The sequence below is a fragment of the Silene latifolia genome, chromosome Y (genome assembly GCF_048544455.1).
Source record: "Silene latifolia isolate original U9 population chromosome Y, ASM4854445v1, whole genome shotgun sequence".
NCBI classification, from domain to species: Eukaryota; Viridiplantae; Streptophyta; class Magnoliopsida; order Caryophyllales; family Caryophyllaceae; genus Silene; species Silene latifolia.
Window position 1 is genome coordinate 169,801,800 of NC_133538.1, and position 13,823 is coordinate 169,815,622.

Consider the following 13,823-nt stretch of genomic DNA (forward strand, 5'->3'; position numbering starts at 1 on the left):
GCCTTCACCAAAGATTTCAGTTCAGCAATCTCTTCTTTTTGTTTCTCAGGAGGAGGAGTAGCTTGTTGTTGCGGTGGCCAAACAATTGGAAGCTTTTGATAGCCTCATTGATAAGGTGGATGTGGCGGTACAATTGCAAAAGGTTGACTAGCTTGTCTATGCTGCTTGAATGCATAGACCTCGTCATTTCCCGCTAAGCAAACAGCTGCATTGTACCCAACAGCACCACATCTCCCACAGTAAACCACCTGCTGCGCCATAGAATGGAACATAGGTGGAAGGTCAAAGTTACTCAACCCTTACCTTTGACGATCTTATATCTAGAACTGTCTAGGTAGGACCTGTAGGACCTATCAAAACAGCACTAAAGAAAAAGATGAGAACGGCCTCAAGGAATAAATTCCTCGAGGCTAAAAACAGACAAAAATTAAACAAGCAGATAAAATAGTTGCCCCCTCCACCCCCCCCCCCGCAACGGCGCCAAAATTTGATACTGTCGTTTAGTACCAAAATAAATACCTAAGTACTACTAACAGAAGTCAGCGGTAAGTAGGGTCGATCTCCACAGGGAGGCGGTCACTATCTACTTGTCAATTCTAGTCTGTCTATGGTCACAATTGGGGGTTTTAATTATATAAACTAAACTAAGGGAGATTAAGGCAAGAGAATTAAAGACAAAAGGGATTAACAAGAGAGAGAGAGGGAAAACTAGGATTGTCGGGTCATCAATGAATGTCAGTTAATTGCAGCTAAGGTCACAGATCAGTCAATGTATCGGTCTAAGGGGCAACGAATATCTTCTTCCGGTGTCAATTCGCCCTAAAATACTATTAGCTTAGCTTCCGCCGTCACTAAAGCATCATATTGTTCACTGTGGGTCTCACCCCTTCCAACCTTCCAACCATCCGGTGTAGGTTAAGGTTTACCAAAATTAAATAAGCTAAGTGCATCGATTCAAATAGCTAATTATAGTTAACAGTATTGATTAACAACATAGACAAAACAACAGCGAAAGATCTGTAACCTAGTTAGCAATTAATATCAGTTCACTGACTCCCCTAAATCCTAGCGGGGAAATTAGCTAGACATAATAAATAAAATAAAAGCAGAAGATGAAGAAGTAAATAACATTGCAAAATAAAGAGAGAATAGAGAGAGAATTACTAAATAAGATCCGGAAGCTAAGACAGGCAGTGTTCAACAGAGAAAAAAGGAAAATATTAATGTATGAGGTGGTGTAAAAGTGATCTGTCGTCTTTCCTATTTATAGGAAAGATAAATTATTTGACCTAAAAACGAAATAAGACTGAAAAAGCCCGATCCCAATAGAAAACCACTCGATCGAGCAATTTAGAATCACTCGATCAAACAGATTCCTGGCAAAACCTCTCGATCGAGTAGAAAACCTACTCGATCGAGGAACTCCAATTATGCGCATTTCGATCGAACATAAATGTTACTCGATCGAAGACTTCTTCTATCCAAAACTACACGATCGACCACAAAAGCTTTCGATCGAATGACTTGGACTCAACCAGCTACTTGTTTCGTTGATTTCAGCATTGACTTGTTTATTTAGCTTCCGAAATGACTTCACGCATACCATAACAGCGGTATTTCCGCTCCAAATCTACCCATCCTCCAAATGCATCCAACACGGACGATAAAAGGCTTGATTCCACCACTTTTAGGTCCATTCCTGCAAATAAAGCTAAGCAAACCAAAGTAGAATATTCGGGGCATTTCGTAGCATAAAACTACGAGAATAGCATAGAAATACGTGCATAAATAGGCCTAAAAAGACTATATAAAATGCATGTATCACTAATTAATAATCAGGGAACAGAGTGCGGAATCCATCGACAATATCACTAAAAACATCTCTTTCACCTTGAACCCAATCAACCAAGTCGTTTTCCCATTCCAACGGCACTCTCCCTAACTTGAAATTACCACCGTGTACGTACAAATAAACCACTCGTCCACGGTCATCTTCATTCGCGACCTATAAATATGGTCCTTCCCGTTCTTTATCAGTATCAAACCAAAACCTTGAAGAATCATTGTTATAAAAAGCTCGCTCCAGTTTGTGAGATTGACAGAAGCATTCCCGCTCCTCACCCCCACTAAACTCGATGAGTGTGTGACCATTGAACGATCCATCATGCGATAGATCCAGGTGGATATCTTGAACCAAATCGAATTGGGCGGCCCGAATCATCCCTATTAACCAGTGAAGGTCTAAGACAGTATTTTCTTCCCATTCCCGTCATCTGTGTATATGAGATTGTCAAATATGCACATCAAAGGTTTGAAATACAAAATTCTAGTTAGGCGTTCAAAATCTTCGAATCCATCAAATGATTCGCCATCAGATTCGTACGATCCTTCATCGGATGATGATTATAAGACGACATAATTAATGAATATTCTTTTGAATATATATTTGATATATTAAAAAAATGAGTTTAGATTTTGTTGTGAATATTAAAAGTTTAATTATAGGGTTCTAATATATATATATATATATATATATATATATATATATATATATATATATATATATATATATATATATATATATATATATATATATATATATATATATATATATATATATATATATAGGGGTTTAGAGGTCATGCATTTATTGAAAATGGTTTAATTAAATATATGAATAGTTTCAATGGTTCAAAATTGACAACAGTTAAGGAACAACTGTAGTTATGGGATACATTGATCACAGTTTTTGTAATACCGTTGTCATTTTATATAATTAAATTATGTTAAAGTCCTATGTATTATTATTGTTTTAATTTGTTTGACCATTATTAATTATTGTCCATTCACATGCACACATATTTCTTATAAATATGTAACAATTCATAGTTTAATTAACCACAAGCACCACTTCATCGAGTAATTAATTAGCACATATAATTTAATTAAAAATTTTATACCTCGATCATCATGTCATCGTCTTCTACAACCGTTGAAGCACAATCAAAAGCCCGCTATGTCCATCCTATTACGTGTATTATACGAACGTTAAAAAGGTTCACCCTGCTTGGGCTAAAGATCGTGGTTTTCTTGATTATGCAATGATCAATTTTGAAGTTTTGGGAAGAAGCTGGACTCTTTTCGTCAAGCGAGAAAACTTGAGGCAAGATACGAGGATCATGACGCTGGAAAACACAATTATTATACGGATGATGGGTTACAAGCACAATATCTATGGATTGCGACCGATCGTGACATTAATCTATTAAAAACATATCGGTACGATATTAACATTGTGCCTCGTTCATGGGGGGCTAAACAAGTGCCCCCTAATAATCCCCATGTTGAACTTCCGATATTTAACTCAATCGTGTGGGAATTACACGATGATTAATTAATTATTATTAATATATATATATATATATATATATATATATATATATATATATATAGAGAGAGAGAGAGAGAGAGAGATTGTTACCCAAATATGCACTAAAAAGCATATATATATATATATATATATATAATAAATGACCCAAATATGCACTAAAAAGCATAGGAACGAGGCTAATTCAGGGACTAAATATGCTCAAATATTGATCACATTAGGAAGCTAGCTAAACGATCGGCGATGACTCGACCCCCATCCAACCCGCAAGCTATCCACGGCCATACCTACTCAATCATCCCCGAATGGATCACCGCAGTTTTGAAAACATTAACGGGTCCAGTCAATTGTATAATCAAGATAAGAAAGATAGCAAACAACATCCAAGTCAATCCACACATATTCCTCCAAATTCCATCAGTAACCACTAACCGTCTACACACTCAAGTGTGTAGCCCTGCCAGATTACCCATCGCAACAGGTAATCCTCACCGCCAGTGGGGGACCGCAGCCTTGCCTACTTATCGCAACGAACAATAAACCATGTCCATTAATGTGTACATCCCCCTTGTGACGGGAACCACAAGCGGCGAATCAAGGGCGTGAAGCCATTCCCGAAGATGACTCCACTCAGCCGAGGATGCACCTCGAGAACCACAGACAAACAAATAACCAAGCCAACATCCAAGGATGACAATTTCAATAACAATACCAATCATGCTAGTAAAACAATCAACATTGTCTTAAATCAATTAAACAGGCAACTGGATAGGGAAACCCTACCTTTTGCAATCCAAGCACACACAAGCAGTCATAGCAATTCTCCATGACACCGTCACCTACACACAATAATCACATAGCATCACTATAAACCATTCCCCCAAAATAACCCAAATTAGGGTTTGCACAATTTCTAACAATAACACGCTATTTGTACTTCTCTAATTATTTTAATCAAAACCGCGAAAATAACCCGTCAGACATGGGGTACTCGGCCGACTATCACACTACTCAGTTCAATGTTCGTGGGCAGTAACCTGACCAGAAAACACACGATACACTACTAGGCCGAGTTCCCCCTATTCGGCCGAGTAAACTAAACTCATAAAACTGTGGTATTACAGTGACAATTTACACACACAACACACAGTCAGTTTCAATAAAAAAAATATGGGACATGACACAACATAATTATATAAGCATGCAACATGATAATGATATGAAGGAGATACTATCATACGATCACCATACCGGCATCGGGACACGCCCAGACGTACCCACAACCACCGGTGCCAGGAACACGTCCACGACACCATACCTCACAAATAGGTACCGGGACAAGCCCGGACTTACCGGATCCCCTGCCAGACGTCGTATCTGAAACACACGCTGTGGGAATTATCTATATACTTCCCTTTAAATTTAAGGATTATAACGAATTTATAAAGATGATTACTAGTCATAAAAGAAAATTACATAAACAAAATAGAGAGATTATGAAATCAACCTTCGGTCCTAGCAAAATCGGCCTAAGAACAATATTGCAATGATATTCACCTATCAGTTGCACCCAAGATGAAATGAGATATGCCCTTTGCTTCTTGCTAGAATCGATCCCTAATTAACTGATTAATTTTTAGGTTTTTGTGTTTTTCTTTTGATGAGAGGAGGCTAGGTCAAAATTAGGTTGAAAAGAGAAGAAAAAAAATGATCTCCTACTACCTCATATAACCGAAATGGAGGAGTATAATTAGGAAGATATTTTTTTCTTTCTTTTCCTCTAATTCGGTTTTGACCGAAATCACCAACCACCAAAAATTAGAATATAATCTTCTTATTTTTTGTTGTTGTTTTGATTGTATATTATGTGTATTATTTATAAATCGTCATATATATAGACATGTATCAATAAGTCCACTTATAACAGCTTGCAGTCGATTTATCAATACCAGTCTGTCAACATATATTATGACAATATTGTATAATATATACATTAACTATAAATATCGCATATTTATAATTTGCTTATTAAATATAACCGTTTATGTTTAATTACGAATTAACATCTTAATTTGTTTAAGCTAACATTATATACAATAATTAAATATAACATATTATATTCAATTTACGAATTGACAGTTAATTCGTCTCAGCTAATATTATTTAATCGGCATTAAATAATCGTCTCATCAACACGTTGACTAACTGTTTAGTCAATTACTTGGACTAACTTTTTAGTCAGGCATCAATGTGATTATATTTTCAAACAATCACATCTCTCAAACACATCCTTTTGGTGTGACTTTTAGGGACCAATTGATCACCGCCATCTGTATGCTAATAACGTCAAACTTTCTAGCAAGCCAACCGTTATTAGGTAATCGTTAATCAACTGATAAAATACGAAGTATAGCCTTGTGAACCTATAAGAGATTTATTAATGTTATCAAACTAATTTGTGGAGGACACAAGCTCCAACAAACTCCCACTTGTCCTCACAAGTGTATGTGCGATAACCAATTCTCATATCCTAAATTTTCTCCCACTCAATGTAAAACAATTTGCAAAATCCTTATTCACAAAGGTCGTATTTTACAAGTGATCTATATCAAGAGTGGTTTCCCCAACTAGAGAGTAACTTAACTGATAAACGAATCATCATTCGAGCATGGCCATGCATTTCAGTTACAACTCCTCGAGTGGCCCTGAGAAATAACTAAACCTGATAAGGGTTGGATATTTTCCTCAACTCGAATCCTGCAGATGTAAGCACAGTATGAAATGACCCAGAAAAACTTTACTTAGTCTCCAGTTACGGCAGACCATGAGAAAGAAACCAAAGTCACCCAAAAACTGCCTTAATCTCAAGAGACAGTCGATAGTCAAAAGAATCGACCCTAGGAACACAATGGATGTCCTATCCACGACCTGGCACCGAATGTTTTTAAACATTTAGGACTCCATTACGTTGTCACAAAAATAATTGTCCTACGAGATATCGTTATAACCCGTATTTGTGATCGATCAGTCAACTGTTTGACTTATGGCTCGTTGAACCCACCATCAATCGACTGCACAATATAATAGCCAGAGTTATCAGCTCCTATGGGCGATTACGGACCAAAACAAAATATAATGTAATTCAGTTCACATTGTGGTGTTCAATGTTGTCAGTACAATCCACATGAAAAACAAAATATTATATTAAAACGATGAAGTTATAAATAGTATATGAAAAAGATAAAGTATCAAATTCATAATCAACTACTACAACTCAGGAACACGTTTAATTCCCATGGAAATAACGTGCCCTTCATGCTTATCAAAATTCAACGGTTTAGTGAGAGGATCCGCGATGTTATCATCCGAAGCTATCTTGTCAATCACTATCTCTTCTTGCTCCACGTAATCACGGATCAGGTGAGCTTTCCGATGTACATGTCTAGATTTTTTGCTAGACTTTGGCTCCTTAGCCTGGAAGATGGCACCTCTATTGTCACAATAGATGGTGATCGGGTCATTCGAACTAGGAACTATCGTAAGTCCTTGTAAGAATTGACGCATCCATATAGCTTCCTTAGCTGCTTCCGAAGCGGCATAGTACTCGAATTCGGTAGTAGAATCTTTCTACAACACTGCTTTGGAACTCTTCCACCGACTACGACACCATTAAGAGTAAAGACGAACCCGGACTGAGATTTTGAGTCATCTCGATCCGTTTGGAAGCTAGCATCTGCGTAACCGATTGCGCATAGCTTAGTATCGCCTCCATAAGTCAATACCCTATCCTTAGTCCTCCGTAGGTACTTGAGGATATTTTTAACAGCTATCCAGTGTGTTTCACATGGATTCTTTTGGTACCGACTCGTCATACTCAATGCATATGCCACGTCTGGACGTGTGCATATCATGGCATACATGATTGATCCTATTGCAGATGCATAAGGAACACGACTCATGCGCTCAATCCCTTCAGGCGTCGTGGGTGACTAAGACTTGCTCAACTGCATCCCAGACGTCATTGGAAGGTTCCCCTTCTTGGAGTTGGTCATGCTGAACCTTTCAAGAATCTTATACAAATAAGACTGACTCCTGACTAAGTGATAACGTCCGTCGTGATCTATCTCAGTAGATACGGATTCCCAATATGCGTTGTGCCTCACCCAGATCTTTCATCTGCAAATAGTTCTTTAACCATCCTTTAACCGAAGATAAGAGAGGAATGTCATTCCCAATCAAGAGTATGTCATCGACATACAATATCAAGAATACAATCTTGCTCCCACTCGACTTGATATATAAGCATGGTTCCTCGACCGATCGAGTGAAACCATACTCTTTTATCACCTGGTCGAAACGATGATTCCAACTCCGAGAAGCTTGCTTAAGTCCATAAATGGAACGCTTAAGCTTGCATAATTTCTTAGGATGTTCAGGATCTATGAAATCTTCGGGTTCACCATGTACAACTCTTCCTCCAAATAATTGTTTAAGAAGGCGGTTTTCACATCCATTTGCCAAATTTCATAGTCATGAAATGCGGCAATCGCTAAGATTATCTGAATGGAACGTAGCCTGACTACAGGTGCAAAAATCTCGTCATAATGCAATCCGTGCACTTGAATGAAACCTTTTGCCACTAGTCGTGCCTTATAGGTATCTGGTTGTGCGTCTACAGAATGCTTTATCTTGTAAAGCCATTTGCACTGTAGAGGTTTTACTTTATTAGGTAAATCAACTAGATCCCATACGTTATTCTCATACATGGAGTCCATCTCGGATTGCATGGCTTCGAGCCATAGCTTCGAGTCGGAACAGGCCATAGCACCTTTATAGGTAGCGGGTTCATTACTCTCTAGGATCAAAACATCATTCTCCTCGACCATACCAATGTATCTGTCCGGAGGATTATAGACTCTACCAGACCTCCTAGGTTCCTCAGGAATATTAACCGTGTCATCAGTTGAAAGAACAACTTCCTCCATCTGTTCCTCGGTTGTTGCTTCTGGAATCTCCAACAGCTCGAAGGTTCTATTACTTGTCTTTTTCTCAAGAAATTCTTTCTCTAAGAACGTCGCACTAGCCGCAACAAAAACTCGATGTTCGGTAGGCGAATAGAAGTAATGACCAAACGTTCCTTTTGGATAACCTATAAAGTATATCTTGACCGATCGCGGGCCGAGCTTATCCTCATGTCTCCACTTGACATAAGCCTCTCAGCCCAAAACCCGAATAAAGGACAAGTTAGGGACCGTTTCCTTCCAAATTTCATATGGAGTCTTGTCGACAGCTTTAGTCGGACTTCGGTTAAGTATAAGAGCAGCTGACAAAAGAGCAAAACCCCATAATGAATCAGGAACTACCGTGTGACTCATCATGGATCGAACCATATCAAGTAAGGTTCGATTTCTCCGTTCGGACACACCATTTAATTGAGGTGTTCCAGGTGGAGTTAACTGTAAAACGATTCCACGGTCTTTAAGGTGTTGATCAAACTCATTTGAAAGATATTCGCCACCCCGATCTGAACAGAGTGCTTTAACCTTTCTACCCAGTTGGTTCTCAACCCTGTTCTGGTATTCCTTGAATTTCTCAAAGGACTCACTTTTATGCTTCACTAAGTAGACATATTCGTATCTACTCAAATCGTCCGTGAAAGTGATAAAATATCTATAGCCATCTCTAGCGGTAATTGACATAGGTCCACAAACATCAAGATGTATGAGTCCTAATAGGTCACTAGCGCGCATTCCAACACTTTTGAAGGAAATTCGAGTCATTTTGCCAATGAGACATGATTCACACGTGCCATATGTAGAAAAATCGAATGCGGGAATAGTCCCATTATTGACGAGTTTCTTCACACGTTTTTCATTTATGTGTCTCATTCGACAATGCCATAGATAGGTTTGATCTTTGTCACCAACCTTTAATTTCTTATTATTCACGTCTAATACTTCCGTGGTTTGATCTAAGATGTATATTCCATTCATGGAAACTGCTTTGCCATAAATCATTTCATTGAAAGAGAAAATACAGTTATTATCCTTATTTAAAAATGAGAAACCGTCCTTATCGAGTACGGAAACAGAAATAATGTTCTTAGACAAACTGGGTATATAGTAACAGTTATTTAAAAATAACTCAAAACCACTAGGGAGTTGGATTACATATGTTCCCTTCGAGACTGCAGCAACTCTAGCTCCATTCCCGACTCGCAGGTCCACATCACCCTTTCCGAGAGGTGTGATGTTTCTTAGGCCCTGCAAATGATTACACAGATGAGAACCACAACCAGTATCAAGTACCCAAGTTCCGAAACTTGCATGGTTAATCTCAATCATATGAATATAAGATGACATACCAACAGGAACGACGCGGCCTGCTTTTATGTCCTCACGGTACACGGGACAGTTCCTCCTCCAATGTCCAGTCTTGTGACAATGGTGGCACTCAATGTCACCGCCCTTGCTCTTTGCCTTGCCCTGTGAGCCACTAGTCTCACCAGGCCCACTCTTACCGTTTACTGGCTTTTTAAACTTCGGCTTTCCTACAGTTAGGTCGTCGTGAGCCTTGCCCTTACCTTTAAACTTGTTGGAAATCATGAGAACATCTTGCTTCATGCTCCCACTCAATTTCATATCCTTCTCGGTCTGTACGAGAAGTGAGTGGAGCTCATGAGGAATTTTCTTCATGTCATTCATATAGTAATTTGCCCTAAAGAGGGCAAAGCCATCATGAAGTGAATGAAGCATACGGTCAATGACTATGCTCTCACTGATTTTGCAATCAAGTGTGTAATACTCCGTATTTTATATCGCTAATTGAGTCGAGTTAATTGTTTAATCGTATTGATATCGTAAGGTCGAGTTATCGTAAACATGTTAAGACGGGTTTAATTGAACGAAGTCACGTCAACTAATTCTTTTACTACACTTACCCATTTACCCGTTGACCCAAGCCCATTTACCCATGACCCAATTAACCAATTAACCTAAGTTTAACCTAATTCTACCCTAATCCTACAAAACCCCACTCCCTCACCCGCCTATCACTTTCAGCGGCACATTTCCCAACAAACACGCAAAACGAGAGAGGGAGAGTGAGTGTGGGTGTTGTCGGAGCAGCAAGGAGGGCCTTAGGGTGGTTGTCGACGTCCTTAGTTAACCCTGGTGGCTGTTGAGGTGGCGGAAAAAGGTATGGGTGCAACTTTCTCTTTTATTTTCGTTTTCTGTCGGGTTTTTGTTTGTGGTGTCGTGACTCAGGGAGGGGGTGTTGGTGGCTGGTGTCGGGGATATGGTATTGGGTGGTTTGGGTCGTCTCTATTGGCGGTGGTTAGGGAGGTTCTTAGCGGTAGAATTGGCGGCGAGAGGTGTTGTTGACAGGGTAGATCACACGGGTGTTAGCAGGGGGTTTTCAGGCGGGTTGTAGATGCTTAGGTTGGGGTGGCACCACCGTGGACTCGGGGGAGGTCGAAATGGTGGTGTCACGGTGTCTGGGTGCGTGGTCCGACGGCGAGCGAGGGCGTGGTGGTTTGGCGAGGGGTAGGGCATGGGCATGCGGTGGTTGTGAGTCGAGGACGGGGGGTGTTTGGTGAGGCACGGTGGTGAACCGTGGCCAAATGACGGCTCTGGTTCGACTCACCGGCGCGATCGACAGTGGGGGGGGTCGGTTGTTGGTCGTGGGGTCGAAGAGGGGAGCAAGCCTGGTGGTGTTCGTGGTGGTTTAAGGTGGCGCGTGAGGGGTGTGAGAGAGAGTGAAGGTGCGGGTGTAAGAGACGGGTTGATAGGGTTAATTAGTGTTGTTTCGATTCTTTTAATCGTATAACTTGTTTTATCATTTACTATATCGTACTCTTATTTAGCTAATTAATTCCCGAGTTATTTAAATGATTAGAGACGGGATTGAGTCGGGTTGGTAAAGTAGAAAAACTGTTAGATCGGGAAAATTTCCATTTAAGGAAACTTTCCATTTTAAGAAGCTTCTATTTTTAGTAACTTTCTATTTTGGGAACGGGAATGGTTTAAGTAATTGTTTATTATTTATTTATCTTTCAGAGGGCGAATTTGTTGTGGAATATTACTGAGCACCCGACTATTTGACTGCGGTACTGAGGTAGGGGAATACACTGATTGAATTCTTACGATTGTAAAGAGTTGGCATGTTTGGTGATTATATGACATACCTGATTATCTTATTTATCCTGTTGAGCATTATTGTTTCATATATTTCATACATTGCATTTGCATCGGAGTTGGAGTTGGAGGAGGTGAGATTATTGTGATTAAGGCCCAGGGCGGGTTCTCGGACTTGCCCTGGTGTCCTCAACAAGGAAGTAGCGAGATCGACTACGGTCGATATATATAGTCTACCGGGATCGGTATGGCTGGGCGTCTTGGGATGTGTGTGATGGAGTTGAATGGAGGAGCATAGCATTGCATTCTTTATTATATCGTATTACCTACTCAACCTCGCGGTTGACCACTGTGTATTCGTGTATACCGTGATGATCCTTTTAATGGGGAGCAGATTGACGAGTTGTTGAGACATTGGGAGCCGGGGAGAGAGCATGGATCACCTGACTTAGAGCTAGCCCACTTTTATTTTGTTTAGTTGTCAGACTTTATTTTCAATTTAAGACATGTTTTATTTCCGTTGTAAACATTATAAGCTTTTAATTTAAAGTACTGTTTATCTTTCTCTTTGTTATCTACTGCCTCGGATTCCCGAGATGGTAACACCCTTCTTTATCTGAGGAGTCCTAGCTCAGGCCCTTAAATAAATGGGGGTGTTACAAAGTGGTATCAGAGCGAACGATCCTCAGGCCTAAACCAATGAATCCAATGAACATAGGAAGAGTCTAAATAAAATGAACCCCGGGACAAAACTGTTAGGAGCACACTAAAGGTAAGGGATGAGTTAGGGGCCCCCTCACACCAAACCATTGGCCCTCTCAGTTTGACCCGGGAACCCTGAGTGCAAATGAGAGGAAGGGTAGAGGAGCTGCATAATGTTGAGCATAACTTCATATATCGTGGCCTAAGTGTTAACTGATTGATATGTTGATTGTTGCATAAAGAGTTGGTAGGAGGTTGTGGCATAATACTTTGCATGTTTTAAGATTGATTTATACTTATACCTCTATAAAGTTGTGTTAGAAGGCTATGTCTAGTGATATGCGGCTATGTGACCCCTAAACCATGCTAGATAGACAAGTAGGATAAGAGTGATAGAATTGGCTAGAATTGCCAAGGTGTTTTTGTGTTGCAGCTAATTCCTAATATTCTCTTGTAGTCATGCCTCCAAAAAGGAACACGGCTGTAAACATCACCCAGGAAGAGTTAGATCGACTACTGGCTGAGAATGAGGCCCTAAAGGCTAAAAGAATGGACCCTACTAAGATGAGTACAATAGTGGCGAGGCATAACCCTACCATCTTCACTGGAGAGGGGGAACCTCACTTGCTGGGAGATTGGTGTCGGGAGTTCACCAACCTATTCGAGCTGATAGCTTGTCCTGAAGAGCTGCAAGTAGACCAAGCTGCACATTACCTCAGGGCTACAGCTGGGGAGTGGTGGAATAGGAACAAGGCGGAGATTCGACATGTTGCTAGGGATGTGGAGGAAGGATATGTGTCTTGGTTAGAGTTTCAAGTGATATTAACGGACCAGTTCATGCCAGAGTTCAGGAAAGCTAAGCTGAGGGAGGAGTTCGATACGTTTAAGATGACAGAGGACAGAGGACATGATAGTGGACACATACCATAGGAAGTTCCGACTGTTGGCTTCATATATCGATGACTTTGCAAAGAACGAGACCATGCTGGCTATGAGGTTTGAGAGGGGATTGACGGTGGATATCAAAAAGAGACTCACGGCAGCTCCACCTACCACCGTTCAGGACATCTATCTGAGGGCTGGTGCTGCTGAAAGGCTCTCCGAGCAGATCAAGGAGGATAAGCAAGGAAAAGCTGAGAAGAGAAAGTCGGAAACTGTCAGTGATAATATTGGGGCCAAGAAGCCGAATTCAGGCAAGTTCAGTGGATACACCACCAATAGTGCTCCTGGGGTGATGAGGAACCAAAGCGGAGGTGGTTTCAGAGGTGCTAGTACTGGAGGTAATGCGTCCAGGGTCACTTGTTTCGGGTGTGGGAAATTGGGACACAGGAAATTTGAGTGCCGAAGTTCTGGAGGAAACCAATCTGGGGGTTTCCGAACACCTACATCTGGGTTTAGTGGGTCTCGGACAGCGGGATCAGGATACAGCAACTACCATACTCCTAACACTGGCTATGGAGGAGATGCCCGATCTGGGGCAAGTAACAGTTATCAATGAAGCTACAACAACTACCAGAACCGTAGCCAGCAAAACCAGTCCAGCGGGGGTGGTAATTTCCAGAGGAACCAGAACGAGGGGAACAAGCAACCCAATACCG